The 21,108-nt window shown below is 41.8% G+C and overlaps 1 protein-coding gene across 9 annotated transcripts in view; it reads left to right on the top strand.

The window, feature by feature from the left end:
• Positions 1 to 21,108, top strand: part of DTNA (dystrobrevin alpha) — a 226,237-nt gene that overhangs the window by 55,072 nt on the left and 150,057 nt on the right. For 4 of the 9 annotated variants that reach the window (XM_064653786.1, XM_064653906.1, XM_064653768.1 and 1 more), the window contains one exon: positions 690 to 763. The exons of the other annotated variants lie outside the window; for them this stretch is intronic. The gene's annotated coding sequence lies outside the window, so the exon portion shown is untranslated. The remainder of the gene's footprint in view (positions 1 to 689; positions 764 to 21,108) is intronic. 9 annotated transcript variants of the gene reach the window in all.

Raw genomic sequence — 21,108 nt, 5'->3', positions numbered from 1 at the left:
TAACCCTTTAATTCCGCCTTGTTTAGCAAATTCATCCCAATGGCTGACTTCTGTTCCTGTTTTTAGGAGTGGCATGACTTTGTAGGTCTCTTTTGCACTTATCTTCCTTTCATATTAGAAGCATCTTGAATTGGAAGGGTACCATAGAATTATAAAATCACAGAATCAGCTGGGTTAGAAAAGACCTCTGAGATCATCAAGTTCAACCCTTGATCCACTACCACTGCGGTTACTAGACCATGACACTAAGTGCCACATCCAGTCCCAAGTGCATCCAGTCTTATGTGCATGTGCATGTGTGATGGAAAGATGAAATCAGCTTGTAATTGAAGCAAAGGAGAGAAAAAAACCCCACAAATTGTATAAAACTGTTCAAGTGGGAAAGACACAACAGCATGAATGAAGATGACAACGGGTTTCATTATGTAGTGTAAGTAAAATATGCCAGTATGCACAAGCTTACTTTAACTAACTTGGCATCTCCTTATTTTATCACCAGATGGTGACCAACAGTTTCAAATTGAGATGCTCTGAGATTACCTGTGCGTGATGGTTGAGCGACAGTATACTTTGATATGTCTCCCTTCCATGCTGCTTCAGCCCAGTACTCCTTGATCCTCCTGCAGCCTGACTCCAGGACTCAACTCTGAGTATCGCAAGCTTTTGACTCTGCTTTTTCTCCGGGGCAGGATCTGATCTGAGCACTCTGAGGCAGAAGAAGCAGGGAACAGAGCAAGCGGTCGGAGGAGCATCATTTCTACGGGTAGGGTGCAGTTAACTGTCTTCATGGGGAGCGCTTGGGTACTGGCAGTGGCTTTGAGAAGTATGATTTATATTTTAAAATATTCTTCTTGGAGGTGAAAAAATGCTGTTGAAAATGTGGTTGGGTGCTTTTTTATACAGAGCGCAAAGTTTTTGTCAGACAGTGACAGTTTGTGTTCAAGCTTTGAACTTAGAGTACAAATGTGAGCAGCTGTAAAATGCAATGAAAGGCAGAGAAGAATCTTCCCTGTAATACCTTTGGTCTTTGCTACATTTATTCACCTCTACATTGTTTGATGGAAGAGCACTGGGGATTTCAAAGCATATGTTTCTGAAGCTTATGAAAGAAAGGGAATTCCATATGCAATTTCTGTTAAGATTTTTAGCCTCTTAGAGTCAGACTCAGGCATTTGGAGTGCTTCTTAATACCTTTTGGTACTAAAGCACAGAGGGTGGAGGTAGAGAAGGCCTGGCAAGTTATTCACACAATGCTAATAAAGAGTGTAGACTTGTTTTGTGCATCCTGAATTCTCTTTTGTTGTTGTGGGTGGCTTTTGCTTGCGGTCTTTGTGGTAGTCCTTTGTACTGACTGTTGCCTCAGCAGAAAACCTTCCCTGTTTTTACTGTGTAACAGTAGAGCATGAAAGCACAGGCAGCACTGGAGTCACGTAGCATGCAGACACAGCAAGAGAGTGACCCTGCTGACTGCACTCAGGGTGGATGAGAGCCGATATCCCAGAGGGCAGACAGAAACACAGGAACGTGCCACCCTTAACTTGCAATCCCACAGCAGCGGTGAGAACAGGCCTCGCATCTCCCAGCCTAGGTGAAAGCAGCACAGCAGGTAGTTTTTGCAGTCCTGCTGGCAGTCCTGGTCCCTCCACTGTCCAGACCAAGGAGCCTGTTGAATGCACCCCTTCTCTTTTTGCTGGTGTTTCTGGATTTCCCCCAGTGCAGGCCAAGGGCAGGGCATGGGGATGGTCCCACCTGGTTCTGCCCTTGGCCATTGTGTGGCAGCTTGGCACACACACAGAGACCTGGCAGGGCTCCTGGCATCTACAGTGGAGACATGGCCGGACCAGAGACATGGCTGGACCGTCTCGCCTGTGGATCTCTCTCAGTGACAGAACAGCATTTCCTAGTGTGGGAGCTGGTCCTGCGGGCAGGGGTCTTGAAGTTCATCCAGGGATTACAAGGCACATCAAATTTTACTGCAGTTGGCACCAGAGAAAATCTTTCACATTTTTCATCCCCTCTGAAGCCCTTCATATACACAAACAATTACATAGACTTTGTAATGATTATGGCCTTTTAAACTGCTATATAAATATTGGTATTGCATTTAAAAAATTATTTTTCATCCTTTGTGTTAATTCAGTTAATGACCTTCACATTTCAGGTTTTAAAATGCCCTTACATTCCATAGAAGACTAGATTGCTGTTGAGGGGAATGAAAATAAATACAATAGCGGGGAGGGAAAGAGTTTTATTTCTTCAAACTGATACAGTTCATGTAATTGTGGAAGGTAGGGGGTGTCTTTAATACCTGTCACTCCCTTGCACTGATGTTTTCGAAATATTGCTGCCTTTCTTACATTACATTTTGCGTTAGTATTTCTACAAAGAGGCTATACAGAAATCCCAGAGCAATTTAAGCCTCTAAGATTTCTCTATTCTGTAGTTTATTTTGGCCGAGTAAGATCCATATAGCTCTGTATTAAGGGAGTATTGTGATATTTGGATATTGCATTCAAAACACTGCATTTCAATACAATTGCTCAAAACCAATCTTTATATAGGTAAAATATATTATTTGCTGCATTCCTTTTATTCTGAACAATTCTATAATTTTATTCTAGCCATATAATTTTCTGGAAAAAAAATCCTTTACTTCTGTAACATTTTGTTCTGTGCTCTTTTCCTCCATTGTTTAAATCAGACTTAGGCTGTTCTCTTCATATTTTATTTTTATTTGATATTTGGGAAGCAGTAAGTTAACCTATGTGTTCTGTGTTCAGTCTGGATGACTAAGTAATTCCACAAAGACTGCTGTTCACTGGCTGATCACTGCACTTTCAATTTTCTTTTATTAACAAAAATGCCAAAGCCCCACAGCTAAACAATTTGGTTCTAAATGCAGAGGGCTACGCTGGAAATCCATTTATTTTCTAGTTTTTGGCACTGATAGGTGAGATTCAAGAGTCCCCACCAGGACTGCATGGGCAGTAGTAGAAGTTCTGCGGTCACTGTGAGAATTTTGTTTCAGCTTGGGGGTGATCTGCTGTTAGAGTTGTTCAGTGCTCTGCTTACTCTGTGCTTACAGAAAGTATTTCCTTTTATTTCAAAAAGCCAAGCAAAATGTCATTCCTAGCCACTACCTCAATGTCTTCCCTCACTAAAACAAAACAACAGGTGACTAAATCTTGAAGTGTCATATCTGGCATATTTGGCAGTTGTTTCCTGCTTCTTGGTAATGCTGGGATGTGAACTTGAGGTCATCCCAGCTGCTCTGGCCACCTCTCTGCTCACTGAAATAAAGACTGGGATTACTATTTGCTGACGCTGCTTTTACGTGTGCTTTTCTTTGTATATAGTATCCCAAACACTGTGTGTAAAGATCTATGTTGATATCTTGCAGTGAGAATTTCCCTGCCAATGGGAACCCAGGCACGTATATGTATGTTTTGGAAGCAAATGGTTATGGTGATACGTGCAAGCTTATCTGCTCAGCCTGTTCATTTGAATGTAGCCTTCCGCGATTAATTGCCAGGATGAAAAATTCAATCCATCCTGTTTATAGTTACATGCATTTATTCAGTCCATTGTTAAAGCTAGTGATGTTGTTCATGCATGATTTTTGCTTCTATGTAGGTTTTATTATATTTTGATCTCCTGTAGCACCCAACAAACTTTTAAAAACTACTTCCCCAGAAACTGTTATTTCACTGTGATTATAAAAGAACATGTATATGAATCACAAATGAGAATATTACCCAACAAGGTATTCCTAGAAACAGGAGAGCACTTTACGTGCAATACAATACATTAATCATTTATAAGTAGTAGTCAGCCATTAAAATGTTGGGGTTTTTTTAATACTGTACATTGAGTACAAGAATGATGTGAAAAGCTTTTTCACTGAATATGTTTGTGAGCTTTTGAACCTTTCTTAAGTTTTCATCCTCACACTCTTGTCACAGATTTGAAAAGGAAAAGCTCAAGTACCTTTAAAGTGTGAGTATATATGTATGCATTTGTATATACACATAAGTAGATATATGTGTACAGATACATTGTACAAACTTTTGTCTTTAAGGTAACTCAACAGTGCGCTTGGTCCCTCTTCATTTCTACAGAACTTCTCATGAGAAAAGGCTTTGCCTCCTGAGACACTTTTACGATCAGGATCTGTTATCATTGTAAGCAGATTTCTCTAATGAACAAAAGTCTGATAAGTCTAGCTGAGCTATCATTTCTTCACAAGGCTTTATCCCTGGGTTGGCTTCAGACATACATGTTTGTGAATGTCACCAATGTCAGAAAAAGAAAGATAGGAATGAGGAAAGCTTCAAGGAATCATGTTTTGAATTTCCTGCATGAAGGTGTAGTGTCCCCACTCCCCATTCAGATGTAGGACATGTCTGCACATGGCAACATGAGCTCCCCTCTGTCTCTTCCCCAGGCTGGTGGGATGTTCTCCAACGCCAGTCACGAGTTGCAGAGCTCACTTATCACCACACTGTGCCCAGTGATGATGCATAGCATTTTAGCAACTGCTGAAGCTGAAACCAACTTAAGAGCTGCCTTGTATACCTGGACAGCTCAGGGAGGAAGTTGGGGTCTGTCAATTATGGCCCATGAAGATATTCCCTGGATGGTGCACATTTTTGGAGAAGGTGATGGAGCAGGAGACCTTTCTGGTACAGGGTCTTGGTCTGACTCTTGCTTTTGGAGCAGAAATGTTATTATCATTACAAATTCTGTCACCACTGGGCAGTGATGCAGAGCACTGTTCGCCTTCCCTGGGCATCTTTCCCTCAGCTCCTTTGCTTTGGAGGGGAAGCAGGGCAAGGGAATGGAACTGCAATTGTTCTGAAGCAACTTTGCACTGCATTATTGCAATGAAGGTACAGTCTGGGTCATTTAGTTTCCCTTGATGACATAGGCAACAGTCAGAGATGTGCTGGGGAATTATTAGCCACATCTGATAACTTACCTTTTATATAGAGAGCAGGACCTTCCGAATATTGTAGGAAGTGGCAAAAGCAGCAAGAAAGAAGAGGTAACACTTGTAAACTATCTTCTTTTTAAAGTGCTAAAGTTTGAGCTAAAGAAATTGCTGTTTTTCTAAGAAGAAAAGTCTGTGTAATGAATAAGTTTGTTCCTAGCTAAGTCCCTTCCACTTGTCATGGAAAATATAGCAGCTGTGATTCCTGTAGTGGTATTTAAAATGACAAGCATATTTAAATCTGAGTTTGCTAATGAAACTTGGCTAAATCTATCACACCAGCACAATAATACCATGCGACCTTTACAATTTAAACCAAATCCCTCTTGGCTCTGATGCCATTCTCAACCCCATTATGGTGAATACCCCAGGTGGCTCATGCTGTATGCTTTCAGATCAATCTGTAGTGATTCTTCTGTTTCTCCCTTTTTCATGACCTGTCTGTAGACCAAGGTGCTTCATGTATGTGCCCTTCTCAGACTCTCTGGTTGAGGAGTGATGACAGGAATGGCATTCCCTCTTGTTTTCACCTGGCCAGCAGTAATCTTGAGTAAACTGGATGTGTGTGGTTGTGGAGGAGGAGGGAATATGGTCTTCGACAGAGACCAAAATGAAGGTATTCCAAGATGGCTTTGTGCTTTACCTTTCCTCATGGAGTCAAACTCTGAAAGAGATCAGATTGTCTGAGTGTTAAGAAAAGAAACCTCTCTTCTGACACCCTACTGCCCTCTGCCCTAATGACTGTTTGGAAAGCACATCCATTCATTCATAAATGCATTCATTTTTCATTCATGAAATAACCTTGTTTATGCTCCAGGATTATTGGTGGCAGAAGACAGTGTATTGCATGCATACACTTTCCGTGGCTTTAAATGCAATATTATCCTTTGTGTCTGATTTTCAGAGATGCTAAGCAGCTGTAGCTTTGAATGAAGGCCGTGGAAAGCCTATGTGGCAGTCACGCTACTGAAGTGTAACTCTCTTTACCAAGTATCTCCTATTTTGCTTTCAACGCCAGGCCTTAGTAGTCACAATTCAACTGTTTATTGAAGGTGAACTCCTTATCTGTTGTCTCCTATTTATCAAATCTTGTACTTGTGATTTATCCTTGTTTTATGCTGCAGAACAACAGTTCTTCTGACCCTACGGAAAACTGATGGGTAGAACTGCTCGAAAAATAATCTACACTGGAAATCTTATTAAAAGTAAAATTCAACTAGTTATTACAGAATTGACAATCCGATTCATTCACCTGCCCAGCCAGAATGGAAGGTCAACTAAAATTTGAACCCTTACTAAGGAAGTGTCACTTCATATTAGTGTAACAGGCACTCCAAAGATAGGATCACACATTACTAAACGTAAGAGGTGCAAAACCCACTTACAAATGTAAAAGCAACAACCTGTACAAGTATGGTTATTGAGTAGGACATTGGTATTATAATCTTTCAAGCGACAGCTTTATCTGATTTAACTCATCATGAAGTGAAAGTTTCTGGTGTGTCAGGAGTTCTCTTGACCTGACAGAAGAACTTTATAGCTTAACTTTATAACCTCAGGAAATTAAATCCATCATTGCAATCCTAAATCTAGTCTTTCCCTAAAGATACTAAATTTTTTGTAATACCCACTATTTATTACACAATGGAAACTTAGAAATTGTAAAAGTTTGCCTTTTGTATCTCACACGCACAATCACATTGAAGTGTCTAAGAACACATTGCAAGCTACTTGTTTGTTGGGTTTTATTTTGGAGTTAGCAGAAAATAAAAAGCTCTTTAACCTTCACTGGTTTTCACTTCATTGGAGTTGTTCTGAGAACTGCAAACATTCAGAAATTGACTCCTAGGTGGGATGTTTTGTGCAACTACAGAAACATTTTAAATTTGTCCTGTGAATTAGGAAAGGAGACTTCAGCGCTGGGTGCTCTTTGTAGTCCCACAGATTGATCTGAGGTACAGTTCTGACCACACTGTCATCACATGGCTCTAGAAACAGTCACATACTGCCTCGAAGAAGGAACTGTTTTGACTCTTCCTCCAGAGGTTGGTTTGTGTGAAACGTGCTCCAGTTTTCTTTACAGCATGCTGATAGGATTGCCTGTTGCTTGTCCAGGTATCCTATTTCTTGCAGCTAATCTGAACATGCATCTCAGGTTTCTTTTCAATCTGCTGAAATATGACTGTGATAATTTTATCTTGACAGCCTGTATGGCTCCACTCGCATTTAACAGTCCGTCTGACTGGCTGTGGGTTTCAGGCACATGACCTTGGGAGAGGTACAGACTATTCATTTGTGAAAACCTTCTCTGTCAGAGTGATGTGTGTGTGCCTGTTTCTGGTATAGCTTTGTAAGGCCATGGCAGACACAAAACCTGTCCTTTGGTGTCTCTCACTGCCCGGACTGGCCACAGAACAGTTTTCTGGGCTTGTCTGGGTTCAGCTGGCAGTTCTGCCTCTTCTGCTTCCATCCTATTTTTATTTTACTGCCTATTTTCAGCTTACTGGAGGGCAGTTGATAGTGTAGAGTGCGATAAACAAAACATGTAAATTCCTGACTGTGTAATAGATTGGTAGCACCGCCAATTAGGAAAGTTGCCCAGTGGTTCCCGTTATAGTACTCTGGTTTTCAGAGGATTTGTGAAACTTTTAATATTTGAACTGAAATTTTTCAAGCCAGCTGTTTTCCTCAGCCCGAGTAGTTTTGGAATATTGCAGCTTAAGTGATTCAGTAAGACTGAGAGCAAGACAGGGATAAAAATAAGTTGTTTTTTCTCATGTTTAAAGAAAATCTTGAGTTATTTTCTTTGGTGTGCTTTAGTATCCTTGTACATTGAAGCAAGGATGTAAATAAACTTCAGTAGAGCACATGACCTTTGTGTGAGCACTACTACTCTTATTTGTCCCTGTGGTAATCTGCCTGTCTTTGGCCTATACAGCAGCGCTCGGGAAAGTAAATCCAGAGCAGCTTATCCATGTTAAGAACTGGCTGCAGATGAAGATCTTTGATGGAACCAGTCCTTCTACAGGTGCTGGAGAGCCTCTTTGTCTCCTCAAGGCAGCTAAGTTGTTCCTTAGTCCTTAAGCACCTGCCAAGGTTTCCGCTGTATTTGTCTTCATGTGGCTTCGGGTACACAAGTGTGTACCAAGGAGTCAAATACTGTCCCCGTAAGTCTTACACACACCAAGGGACACGCTGCAGTTTCATGGTCAGCCTGAACTTTGGCACCTCCTGTCTCTTAAACACTGAGGCTGCTAAAGCAAACAAACACATAGCATTCTTGTTACCAATTTCCTCTGGAATAATTCTGCGAATAGTGTGGCATTGTCCTGGTTTTGTTGAATAAGGGTGCAATTTCTTTCTAGCAGTTAATGCTGCTTAGCATTCCAAACAACCTTGATGGAGGATCCCAAAGTACTCTGGGCTTTCACATCTGACTCACATGAGGTATACATAGCATCTACGCTTCTGGCAGTATTCCAGCAGGACAGGCAGGGAGCAGGAGAGGCAGCACTGTCTCAAGGGAAAGAAAGTGGCTTACATTCAAAGTTCATTTCCATTTTGGTTTATAAAGCAATGCTTTTCAAAACTTCTAGGTTTCTGCCCTACATCCAGCCCTTAGCTAAATAGATCTCAGAGGGGAAAAAACAAGCAGAAGGAAAATAAATATGTGAACCTTTTGAAACCTTCATCATGGCACATTGGCCAGTATTGAGTAGAAAATAATCCTGCTGTCATCAGTGTTTTTGATGTTAGGGTTACGCCTCTACATTTTTTTGTTGTTGCTGTTCTCTTTTAGCAATCTTTCTTTTCTTTAGAAAGAACCTTTTTGTTCAATTTCTCTTTCATTCAGTGTGGTCAGATGAATGTTATTTTCTACTTAGTAAATGCCCCATGCTTACTGTGTTTTATCCACGTGAGTAGATTTACTTGAGATCAATGTGAATATCACATGATGAGGGGAGCAAAGAGTTAATATTTTTTACTGAGCTGCATAATACTTTTGGATACATTTCTCTGTTGATCTCCCAATCCTCTTATATCTGCCTAAATAAGTTCTTTATCATGGAAAATAACTTTGCAATTTATAACACTGTGAGATCACTTTTCCCTCAAAAGATCTACTTTATATAGTCCTTTCTTGTTTCAGACACACTGGTTATGCTCCAGTTTCCTCTCTGGTAGTAACGGTTTAAGGATAAGTAATAGGCCAACTTTGCAAGAAATTGTGTTTTTACAAACCCAACATGTACTTGTTGAAAATATGAACAAAATTCTGGCAAATGGGAGTGGTGGCATCTTAAAGAGATGCTCAAATCAACAGGTCCTCCCCCCAGTTATCTGTAATAAAAAGGCTTTGGGATTTTTTTCTGATCTCCTTCACAAGATTTCTGTGCTTGCTTTTCCTGCATTTCACTTTACTGGACCTCATGTTTCTTGACTGCTCAACAAGAAACATTCTGACCAAGGCATAAAGAACATGAAGAGGGTATGAGTACATCTTAGTGACTGCATTCTACAGTTTCCAAACTTATAAAGTAATTCATCAACTGGACAACTAAAAATAGGAATGAGCACCATAATTAAGTGGTTTATAAAAGACGTGATCTTTTATTAATGTGAGACAGATTTTCCCGCTACATGGGAATACATGTTTGGAAACAAGTAAAAAGAAAACATCCCACATTCCAGCACTTTACTCCAGACAAAGGTTGCCTCCCTGACTTCCTCAGGGAAACAGTCAATTTCACATACTTTAATTTGTGTAGTAACCCACAGGCATTGGTATAGTGATGTATTAAGGGGTTCAGAAAGCTACACTGAACTCAGTTATTATTTCAGTAGAAATCCTACCTGAATAAGTGGATTACCAGCTGCTCACACAAAAATATTTCAATTAAGACAGGAGAGTAACTGGTAAATTCCATGGACAAACATATTTCCCAGGTTTTAGATAGTGCAGGAAAACTGTTAACCTTATGGTACAAAAAAGGAAGATGCTGAACTGAACAAGCTGATGTGCAGATACGAGCTACTGTGAGTTTATATTGCTGTTGCAAGTAGTTTCGTGTGTAGAGAAATAACTGCTGTGCAGTCCAGGCTGAGTGCCAGAGTCATCTTCTCTGCTTGTATGGTGCTGAGGTTGCCAGCGCTTACCCCAAAACTGACGTAGCTGTTGGCATAAGCCTACACGAGGAGTGATCACTTTGATGTCTGAAATATAATGCCGTGTATAGGCGACTTCTTTACAAAGAGAGCAGCAGAGATATGAATCTTTGTGTCTGTGATGAGAAGTAGCAGATGGGTGTTTGCTGGAGGCCGGAGAGGGGAATGGAGGGCAGAGTACGAGCGGGATTTTGCTGCTGATGTCCTGCCACTTCCCAGGTGCTCTGACCAGAGCCCTACCTCAGCATTTTGTTGGAGCAAGTCCAGAGGAGGGCCACGAAGTTGAGAAGGGGACTAGAGTACCTCCCCTCTGAAGACAGGCTGAGAATGTTGGGGCTGTTCAGCCTGGAGAAGAGCAGGTTGTGTGGAGAACTCATAGCAACCTTCTAATATCTGAAGGGGGCCTACAGGGAAGCTGGAAAGAGACTCTTCATTAGGAACTGTAGTGATAAGACCAGGAGTAATGGGTTCAAACTGAAAGATGGGAAATTTAGATTAGATATATGGAATAAATTCTTTACTGTGAGGGTGATGAAGCACTGGAAAAAGTTGCCCAGAGAGCTTGTGGATGCCCCATCTCTGGACGTGTTCAAGGCCAGATTGGATGGGGCTCTGAGCAACCTGTTCTAGTGGAAGGTGTCCCTGCCCATGGCATGAGGGATTTGGAACTAGATGATCTTTAAGGTCCCTTGCAACCCAAACCATTCTATGATTCAATGATTTTGTTTGCAAACAGAATTCAGGTTTCTGTGTACAAATGGGTTCAGAAACAAAGGCTTAAAAGAAAGGAAAAAAAGGCCTAGATTCCAAAAAGATTTAAAACCTTGGCTGTGTAATTGCAAGTAAGAATCTGTGACAGTTACTTTCCAATCATATAAATCAAGTGGCCTTTAAACAGCAAGACCATTCAGATGGTCAGCTGGGAAGTGGATTTAGGGTGTCAGCTCAAGTAGACTCAGTCTACTGACATTAAATATAACTTTGGAGATGAAACTTTGCCTCTGGCTGCATGATAAAGGAACTAAGACTCCCACTCTCAGATAAAATATGTAGTTCTCAGAATACGTGATGTCACGTGCTCCTCATCCTAGGAATTTGCACGTTACGCAGCAGAACAGAAAAAACAATATAGGCAATGCACAAAGAAATAAGATATGGCTCATTCACAAAAAATGTCATTGCTTATGTCATCAGTTAATAGGCAGCACAGCATATCCCCAAACTACTTTGAGAAGTACTGTGTTGTTTGAGGTTTTTCTTTCTAGCTAAAAGGATATTGTGCCATCAGTCCTTCTACACTTAGGAAGATGTTATTTTTTACTATTTTTTAGAGCATCATCGTTTTCATAGTCTTCTAGGGTGTGTCCTACCTTAGTACCACCTCTTTTCATTTAATAACCTGTGTTAGGAATTAAGGATACTTGAAAGTAAAATGATGATTCTTAGAGAAGCTATTAAAACCGAAGTACCCTTTAAGAGGCAAATCAGATTTTATGAGTTCTATTTGTGCATTACCTGGGCTTGCCAAAGAGTTTTGTTTGTGTATATCTCAAAGCATGGCAATTTCTTGGATAGGGGTGGTTTTTGTCTTTATTTCTTGCTCTAAGCATATGGTCAGTGCTAGAGAAGAAGCCCAGCATTTGCCCTAATTGGGTCAGATTCTGGCTTCTGAGAGCACCTTAGTGTGCAGCTCATAAAAAAAAATAGGACAGAAACGGTGAGTATAAAGGATATGATCTTTATCAAAGTAGTTTTAGGTCTGAGCATTTTGTCAGGATTCTCACTTATGGCTATGGAGGGTTGTAAGGAAAGCTGCAGTTCTTTCAGATAAATCACTTGGTCCGATTACCATTATTATTAATATTATAGAAGGAAAAGGCTGATTTTGAAACAAGGTTTTTTAAGCGACGTGTCATTTTTACATCATTTTGGCAGGAGCTCTGGCATCCAGATTCATATATCTAGCTGAAGAGGTGGAGGCTTCAACATACTAAATAACTCACTGACTAAGACACTATTCTAGTAAACACGCCAGAGAGATGCCTCTGGCACCAGCACAAACTTGGATGGCACAGCATGTGTCCATACCACTGAACTCAGTCTTCAGAGAGGGTGTGGCCACAAGCAAACAGCCTGCAAACTCCCAGACTGTGGCCTGGAGCCCTTTGGAGGAAGGAGGGCTGTGTGGGAACAAAACTGTACCAGAGACCACTGTAATGCTGTAGCAGTGTAGGCAACAGTTCCCAGGAGCATGTCCTTGCCCAAGTTTCACTTGCTAATATGGACATAGTCTGATCAGGGAGATGGGACCACATAAAGAAGAAGTGGTGGTTTGGTTGCCATCGCTCACCGTCGTGTTGCAAGACATGGGTTATGAACCCCGTTAAATGCTGTAATAGGTTATTCAGTAACTCTGGGCAAGCTGCCTCCCTAACAGCTCCTGAGTTAAGCTGGAACAAATCTGCCCTGGGAAACGCCAGAACCCAGCTGGACTGCTTGTCTTCTGCTGGGCAGGATCTTGCTGTCAGCAGGGTTTTTCAAGAGATATTACGCATTTGCTTTCAAAAGCCATGAAAATATTTGTGTGGAAATCTTGCCATTGGATACAAAAAAGTTTGTCTCCTGGGCCCAGCACTGTATTCAATGTGCTGCAGTAAATCATTGATGCCCTAATTTCTGACGTTACTTTTCTTTCCAAATTCCTCTATATGTGGCATTCTGTTTTCTCTGTTTACAAAGAAGTATTTCTATTGGTACCTTTTACTGGAACCTCAATGCATGTAACAGGGATGATATTACTGTGGTCTAAGTAACAACATGTAGCTCTGTTGTTCCTGAGTTGCCAAATACGTGTGCAAATAGCTAAACAATCTGGATGGGAAAATTTGATTTCAGGAGTACACTAAGCTTCCAGGGCTTGTCAGTATCTGTTCAAATAGATCCAAATTGTGTCAGGATGTGCTTGTGTAGGTGTGAGAAGAATCAGTCAGGAGGTGAACCAAAGGACTGCGCTGCACAGCTCCGATTCCTTTTCAGAGGAAAATTTTCTTGAGTCATGGCTATAAAGGAAGTATTTGTTCATATGCACAATACTAAGCAGACAATTCCTTCCATGCAGGCTGTTAAAATTAAGTGCTCAAAGTTTGTGTCCATTTCCAGCTGTTACATGAAGATCTGTGTGCTGGTTGCCCAAATTGTTAAAGTAGCTGGTATCCAAATACCATAATAATGGGCATTGTGGGAAGGCTTAAATGTAGTAGAACTGCCTGTCTGTTGCATCTGTTTCACTGATGAGAGAACTGAAGCACCTCAGCTGTGAAGACAGACTACAAGAGTTGGGGTTGTTCAGCCTGGAGAAGAGAAGGCTCTGGGGACACATAGGAGCATCCTTCCAGTACCTAAAGGGGCCCTGCAAGAAAGCTGGAGAGGGACTTTGTACAAGAACATGTAGTGATAGGAGAAGGGGCAATGGCTTTAAACTGAGAGTAGATTTATATTAGATACCAGGAAGAAATTCTTTACTGTGACGTAACAGAGAAGTTGTGGATGTCCCATCGCTGAAAGTGTTAAAGGCCAGACTGGACGGGGCTGTGAGCAACTTGATTTATTGAAAGGTATCCCTGCCCATTGCTGGGGGGTCCCCTCCAACACAAACTATTCTATGATTCTATGTTATCCAGAATATCCAAAGGCATAAGGAAAAAAAATCACTGCTGCATAGGCCAGCTGAAACTGCTGAGCACTCTGCAGTTTAATAATAACAATAATAATAATAAACATAGTGACATTTTTAGGGAGGTAGATTTATGTCTTTTCTTAGAAATAAATTCTGTGCTGAGTAAGCAGACTAGTTCTGTAGTTTCCTTAGTATAAATCAGAAATTTGATTTGAGATATGTATTAGATTCATGCTTTGGGCTAAAGTTTCTGGTTAAATTTGCAAATGTTTTCACTTCCCCTGGGTACGAGAGTCCTGCTCATCCTCCTTCAGTCTTGTAATATGGGAGCTGGTTTCCAGTTCAGTTGTTGTAGTTTCATGCTTCTCTGGCTAACATTTGATCATAGGGTGATTAAATGAATTCTTGTATGTTCTAATACTGGCAGTTCTGCATGTAAATTGCCATCATTGGGTTTTCGAAGTCTCAGGCAAAGCAGAACTGTTGAATCCAGCTCAGGACTTGATCCACAGCCTAATATGGATGTAGAATGTCTTTGGCCTCAGCCTCTCTGAGCACATTCAGAGCCTGCCAGGATCTCACTTTGGACTGTTTGCATGATGAATTCGTCCTAAGCAGTAAACAAAGTGTCGTTAATGCTCTAAATAGGCTGCCCCATTTCCTGGGTTCTCTGTGGTTCAGCTGTTATTTAACTTCATTAACACGATTTTTTTTGTGAATCAGAAAATTAGTGTTTCAGCTTTTTTGTTGCATCTGTGCAGTGACATATAGCAGAACTGTGGCACCATGAAACACATGTTAGTTTTACTTAAAAACTAAACTTTCAAGGTCATTTTGGCTATTTTTAATGTTGCTGTTGCAAATTCCCTGCCTTTAAAATTTACCCTGAAAATGATTTTGTACATGTAGTACTATCATGCTAGAAAGAGCTGAGCAGTTCCTGGGTAGGACATCCATAGTCCTGGGCTAGTGACTCTGAGGGACCCTGTCTGAGCCAGGGGGCTGGAACAGATGATCTCCAGAGGTCCCTTCCAACCCCAACCACTCTGCAAGTCTGTGACAGAGTTGAGTTGTTGTCTCTGTGAGACTAATCCTGTTCCTGTGAGAGCAGCCACCTGAGCACCTACTTCATTTTTCCATTGTTTATAGTTGTCAGGAAAGTTGATTAAAACTCAAAATCTCTCTTTGGTGCAACTCCAGGTATACATGGTGGCATTGTCTCCCTCGGAAGCCTTAGATCTGCATTCTCTGACCATGGTGTGTGGCCATATGGGTCAACTGGTAGTGGGAGATCTGGACATTACACAACAGCCCACTTCGATGGCTTTAACAAGTAATATTATCTGTAGAAAAAGTCCTGTGGGTCCTAGGATATGAAGCAGCATGTTTCAATTTCTATAAAAATATAGATCAAAAAGAAGAAAAAAGGCCTTCCCTCTGGCATGTTATTTCTGGCTCTTGTTTGTTTGTGTTAAATGGAAGGTCTAGAGGGAAGAGTCTACTTTCTCTATTTCACCCAATGTCCTTCAATAGGAAGGATTCTCTTGCTAAGCTTTGTCTCTGAGAACCAGAGGTAGTAATTAACTCACCAGGTCTCCCCTCTTGTGCTGCAGTGTATTGAACCTGAGAGTCATTGAAGAATTACGCAAGCTGCTTTTTATTTTGGAGGGCTGAATCACCTCCAGGGAATTTCCAGACCTTCCTAGATAGTAAGAAACTCTTCCATAATTTCATATGGCTGATCTCTGACTGCTGCTAATCATGTGATTAACTGTTGTAGTTGCTTTCCAGTGTTGTCCCTTGTCATGGAATTAGTGATCACCAAGCCCTGTTGGTGTCCTCAGCATTTCATATATAGTGGCATTGGAGTCATTTCACCATCTACTTAATTGATAGTAAGGCCAAATGCAAGGGGGGGGGGGTACACCCACCTACCCCCACCACCAGAAAGTAAGAGTTCAGACTGGTGTGTACATTGTTATGACTGAGATTGAAATTGTGGTGTTTCTGCTGCTACCCCCATCAGAATTATCCAAGTTACTGCTTAGAAGAAGAGGGAATGTAGGGGGTTTTATATGAAGCTTAATCTTCTTCTTTGAGAAAGGAGTTAATTAACTCTTGAAGACCAAATTATTTGTGAGAATCCCCTGCATTTGGAGTGTGTTTTTTTTTTCAAACTTCATGGATCTTAGCTAGATCTAACTTAATCTTAGACTATTTCTCCATCATTTTAATCCTTCCCTGGTGTACCTTTAGCCCCAGACTAGTCACCATTGAACATGCCACATTCCTAGCAGATAAATACTTTGGAGAGGGACCTAGTTTACTGTGGAGTCTGTGAGACACTCCTGAAAACTAGCAGGAAAAAAACTATTAAAAAAGAATGTTTAAGTGTGTTTATCTGTTTAGTCCTTAAAAATGACAGTGTAGTTCTTAATTTTATCCAGCCATTACTGAATTCTTCTGTAACACCAGAAGTACCCATAGTGTTGTAGCTTAGTATTTCATTTTTCTCTTGTTCTCACTAATAGTCTTGTAAACACATAGGTATGTGCTTTGCTCTGTCCAGATAATTAACTCTGCTAGTAAAGAAGTGCTCAAATACCCTTCCTAAATGTCACGTTTCCTTAGTTTCCTTGAATTAGAAGATACTTATTAGGTACCCTCATTCACTAACCAATTATAAATGAAAATAAATTACTTCTTATTTTTAACATCAGCCTAAAGGTTTGGGTTTTTTTAGTAGGCTAGGATTTGGGGCTCTAGCACAGCCTTGTATGCGATGAAGAGGTCTTAGGAGTTAAATGGAGCAGGTTAGTTGCATATTCAATATACCTTAAGTAACATGACATTTTTGAAAAACACAGATAAGGTGTTTTTGTAATTCAGCCTTTCCTCTTGACAGCATACTTTTAAAGGACAAAATAAATAGGTGATTACGGAAAATAATTTCTGACTGATGTTCAGCCCCGGAAAACTTCTTACTACCTTGCCTATGAATCAGGAAGGTACCAAGGTTTATCTCGTTGGAGCATGCACATGCACCTCCACCTCCTAATAAATTTACTGCTTGGTAGGTTGGCTCCCTGGGAGCTGGATCTATCCTGGTGGGCAGGGCTGTAGAGCTGGCAGGGCTGGCTCTTCCTCCATCACACTCCGGAGTTGATATGCCACAGCACTTACCTTTCCTTGACCCCATCCTCCCCTCCTGCTGTGAATGGAGGAGATCTCCTAGATGAGATTTCAAAAAGCTTTGATCCTGGCTGGATCCTGCTCCCTTGGCAGCAATAAGCCAGGGCAGACCCACAGCTGTCTCCAGCTCTCCTCACTGCCCCAGGCTCTGCAGTCAGGCAGGCAGATGCTCCATGAATCGATGCAAGCAATCAGGAAACTCCCCTGCAGTATTTCAGCACAAAGGATCCACACTCAGTTACATTGCCACAGAGACTGGAAAAGGCTTTAGACCACCATTTTGCATACAAATAAGATTTTAGTGGTGGGGAAAAACATACCTGGTGTAGGCTAAGGGGGTAGTTGCACAGGGCAGTATCCACCTCTGGACACTGTAAAATATACTGGGGGGACCTGCCTCTTGCCTTTTTGGATGAGGGATGTGTCAGACCCCTCAGAGAGCAACTGCTGTCCTGGATATGTGGGGAGAACAGAGTGGAGGGAGGGAAGCCTTGCCTGGGTTAGATGCTGGGGCACTGGCAAAAGCGTATGCTTGAGATGGGAAGCCGGATGTCCTTTCTGTGTCCAGTAGTATAACAACCATAGCAAGAGTTATTTCTCAAGTTGAGAGGGATTGTGTTTTCCATAGGGGACCGGTACCTACACCAGTCATTTTTTGAACTTTCTGTACAGATTGCCAAGGACTGACAGAAAATAAATTGGAGGGAAGGATGAGTTGTAGCACAAAACAGTGAAACGCTGTTTCAAGTAACTGTTTGAAGGCTTGTTTTAGCATCTTGAAAGGAAGCAGGAATTCACGTGTTTTATTTTTAGCTTGCAAGGGAAGAGTTATTTAGCGTTCCTTTATATCTCATCTCTGAAGATGTTCTCACTGAGGCAGGATCTGAAGTCCTGGAGCTGGTTAACCCAAGACTTGCCTGCCTGTGAAAATTTATTTTTACAAAAGGGAATTACCGCAATTGTTTTTCCCTTATAAAATTTTAAGTAGAACTGAGTCCAAAATCCAGAGTCACTAGAGTGTTAAAATACTTTCTACTGCTGGCAGTGATTTCTGATTCACAGCATATGAATGCTGGGTGCATTTTGCTTTCAGGAACTCATGAGCTTTTTCAGATTTCTATTGCAGAGTTGGTTTTGTTGCCATTTGCTTTGATCTTGGCTCCCATTAAATTATATGCAGTTCTAATTTTTCTAAAGGAATATTTTAATCGAAGATTTTAATCGTATTTCTGTGTCTGGGCCTTAAATCTCTAAGCAGAGATGGGATGAGCTACTCACTTACAGTTAGTGCTGAAAAAAACCTTGCTAGCATTTCCCTCTTCCCTTCTCCCAGGTCTCTGAATGTCAATACTGTGGCTTGTGCTTTAGGTTCCTGAAAATCAATGATATTTATGATACTTTGTTTTCCAGTAGCCAGGTAGTGAATGGATTTGTAAGATGTTTGCTTGTCAATACTCACATCTCTTGCCCAGTACTCTTGGGTCAACAAACATGCATCTTAACCTCCTAGTGAGAGGTACTCTTACTTTCCTTGCTTTTCTTTCCTGTGAGGCAGCAGAACAGTGTCAGCAGCAATGAAATGAGAGCTATCATTTCCTCGAATGGGTAAGACTATCTGCAAAGCATGTATTAAAAATAAAACGGGAAGTCAGTGATTATCAATTTTTAGCAAACACATTTCTGCTGATCTTCAAGCTGATGCCTAACGGTAACAAAAGGAGAAGCTCTGCATCTGGGCAATGTAATTTCTGGTTATTTGAAGTATCTTTTCCTCTCATTAAGGCATGGACTGTTTTTATTTTAAGGCCTAAGACTAGTAAGAATAATAACAGAGGCCTAATGTTGTTGCTTGTAAACAGCACGTGTTGAACAGCATGGCTGGGATAAATAGGTATCAGGTTGAAAAAAAAAAAAAGGAGCGTCCATTTTTTGTGCATTTACAGTTTTCTGAAGTAAAAGGCAGCATATGGCAACCCTAGCAAGGAAGAAGTCACGTCTCTCAGAGGCTCTTCCCCAGCTTAAGGAGTTAGTGATTGCTTCCCACCCTCATAAAAGAACATTACTGGCATCCCTGTGCTGAGCGGCGTGCGTGTGGGTGACGGGAAATAAGGCTTCCTCCAGACCTGGCCACCTGCTTGAGGAGAAGCGATGGTGGTGGGAGGGAAATCCACCCACCAGCGAGCCGAGAGCCTTGACTGATGTCTGTTTTCACTGCCGGAGGGGAACCAACACACTGCTGCACTTCAAGCTTCTCCTTTTTGCTTCTCTTTTCCCCTGGAAAAGAATTGGGAGTGTTCATTTGGACCCTGCTGCAGAGGAGAGGGAACAGCCTGCACACCTGCCAGGAAAGGGAATCCTAAACAACTGCTCCCCCTCAGAGGAGATTGGGAGCTGGGCCAAACATTTCATACGTGGGTGATTAAAATTAGACTCCTGCATCCATACGTACGTTCTCATTTTGAAAACACTGCCTGGCTTACTTTTCTCTCCTGCCTTTTATGTAGTCCTGTAGTGGGCAAATGCTTCCACCTTTCCTGTGGCTCTGAACAGTGGCCCTTGCACTTGCTGAAAATACATCTGTCTTTTCTCTCTGTAATCATACCTGATCACAGGCACAGGAACACAGCTCTGTCTTTCCATTTGCCACTAATATTCCCTTGAAAAGTATCTTCTTGAAAGGGAAAAAAAAAGTTATAACCTCTCCTTTGGAAAAAGAGCCAAGTTATGAAGCGGACTTGGCTTTTTGCCTGTCCTCCTGTGCTGCATTTGCCTGAGCAAATCAAGACCTTCCTGCAACCCAAGCTGGCTGATCGAGAGAGGTCCAGGTCTTGGTGGAAAGGCATCTCAAGGAGGAAAGGGAGAAGGTAGGCAGACCAACACAGCACTCAGCTATGATGTACTTGTCTGCAGCCTGTTCTGTTCACAAGCACCAAAACCATCAATGGATAAAGAAGCAATAAGGCAGCGAGTGCATGGCTGCATGACCTTCGATTGGGAGCGATGCAGACATGCAGTGAGCCGCACAAAGCTGTTGATGCGACAGGACTTCATGCAAAATTTCAGCTGTTCGTGTCAGTTGGATAAGATCACAAAGATGCTTATCATCATAAGACAGTGATTTGTTCCTGAGAACTCTGAAGCATTCCAAGACCCCAGTACTTCCAGAAAGAAATCCTTATATTTCAAAAGACTTTCGAGTATTTTTTAATGTTCTCCTCTTAACAGCTCTTCTTAGGAAAATGAGGAGTCTTCCTGGAATTAGTGACTACTAGGAAAGCCCTATTAATGCTACTGTTTCATAAGCAGCCAGATGTCTGCATCCTCCTGCTTCACACTGTGTACCCACTACACAGTCTAAGGGCCACAGTGGGTAAAGATCGGGGGGGACCCACATTCCCCTAGGAGTGGATCAGTTGGGTCGTGATTCTGCTTCAAAGACAGAATCCTTTCTTGGGTTAACTCCTCTGTGTGAGGAAGCGGCAGAGCCTCCTCTGTGCCTTGTGTGCTTGGCTGGTTTGAACTTGCCCATCACCCTGCCAGCTGCAGGGCTGTCCTGGTCCTTGCACACGTACGTGCACTCCCATACAGTTGAACAGCCATCTCTGTACCTTTCCTGGGGAAAAACGTGCTCACACAGAGATGCTGAAATATTTTCCCTGTAGGAGCACAACTTGGATTGTAAATGGATTCTTGTATCTTCCCCACCTGGTCCCAGCTGGGGCCTGGTGAGGGTGCGTGGGATCTCCCTGCGCTGGGTTTCTTTTCCTTTCCTCTGGAACAGCTACAAGCTGCTGGGTACAGGCCAAGGCAGAGACAGAGGAGGCAGCTGATGCACACCCTGTTCTTGCCCTAACATGGAGTGAGGACAAGGCTGCAGGGCACACAGATTCAAAAGCTTTTTTTCAATATCAAAACTAAGAACAAAGCACCTTGTATAGCAAAGCGAAGTTATTAGCTTGTTCCAGCTTGGAAAAAGGCCTTTCAGAGCAGATAGTGCTGGCATTGTCTCCTAACAAGTCTGCAGGCTTTATTGGAGGTAGTTTATCTCAAGCTGCTTTTTCATTCCTTCAGATGTTAAATTGTC

The sequence above is a fragment of the Pseudopipra pipra genome, chromosome 1, assembly GCF_036250125.1.
Source record: "Pseudopipra pipra isolate bDixPip1 chromosome 1, bDixPip1.hap1, whole genome shotgun sequence".
NCBI lineage: Eukaryota > Metazoa > Chordata > Aves > Passeriformes > Pipridae > Pseudopipra > Pseudopipra pipra.
This window is presented reverse-complemented; position numbering and strand designations above follow the sequence as displayed.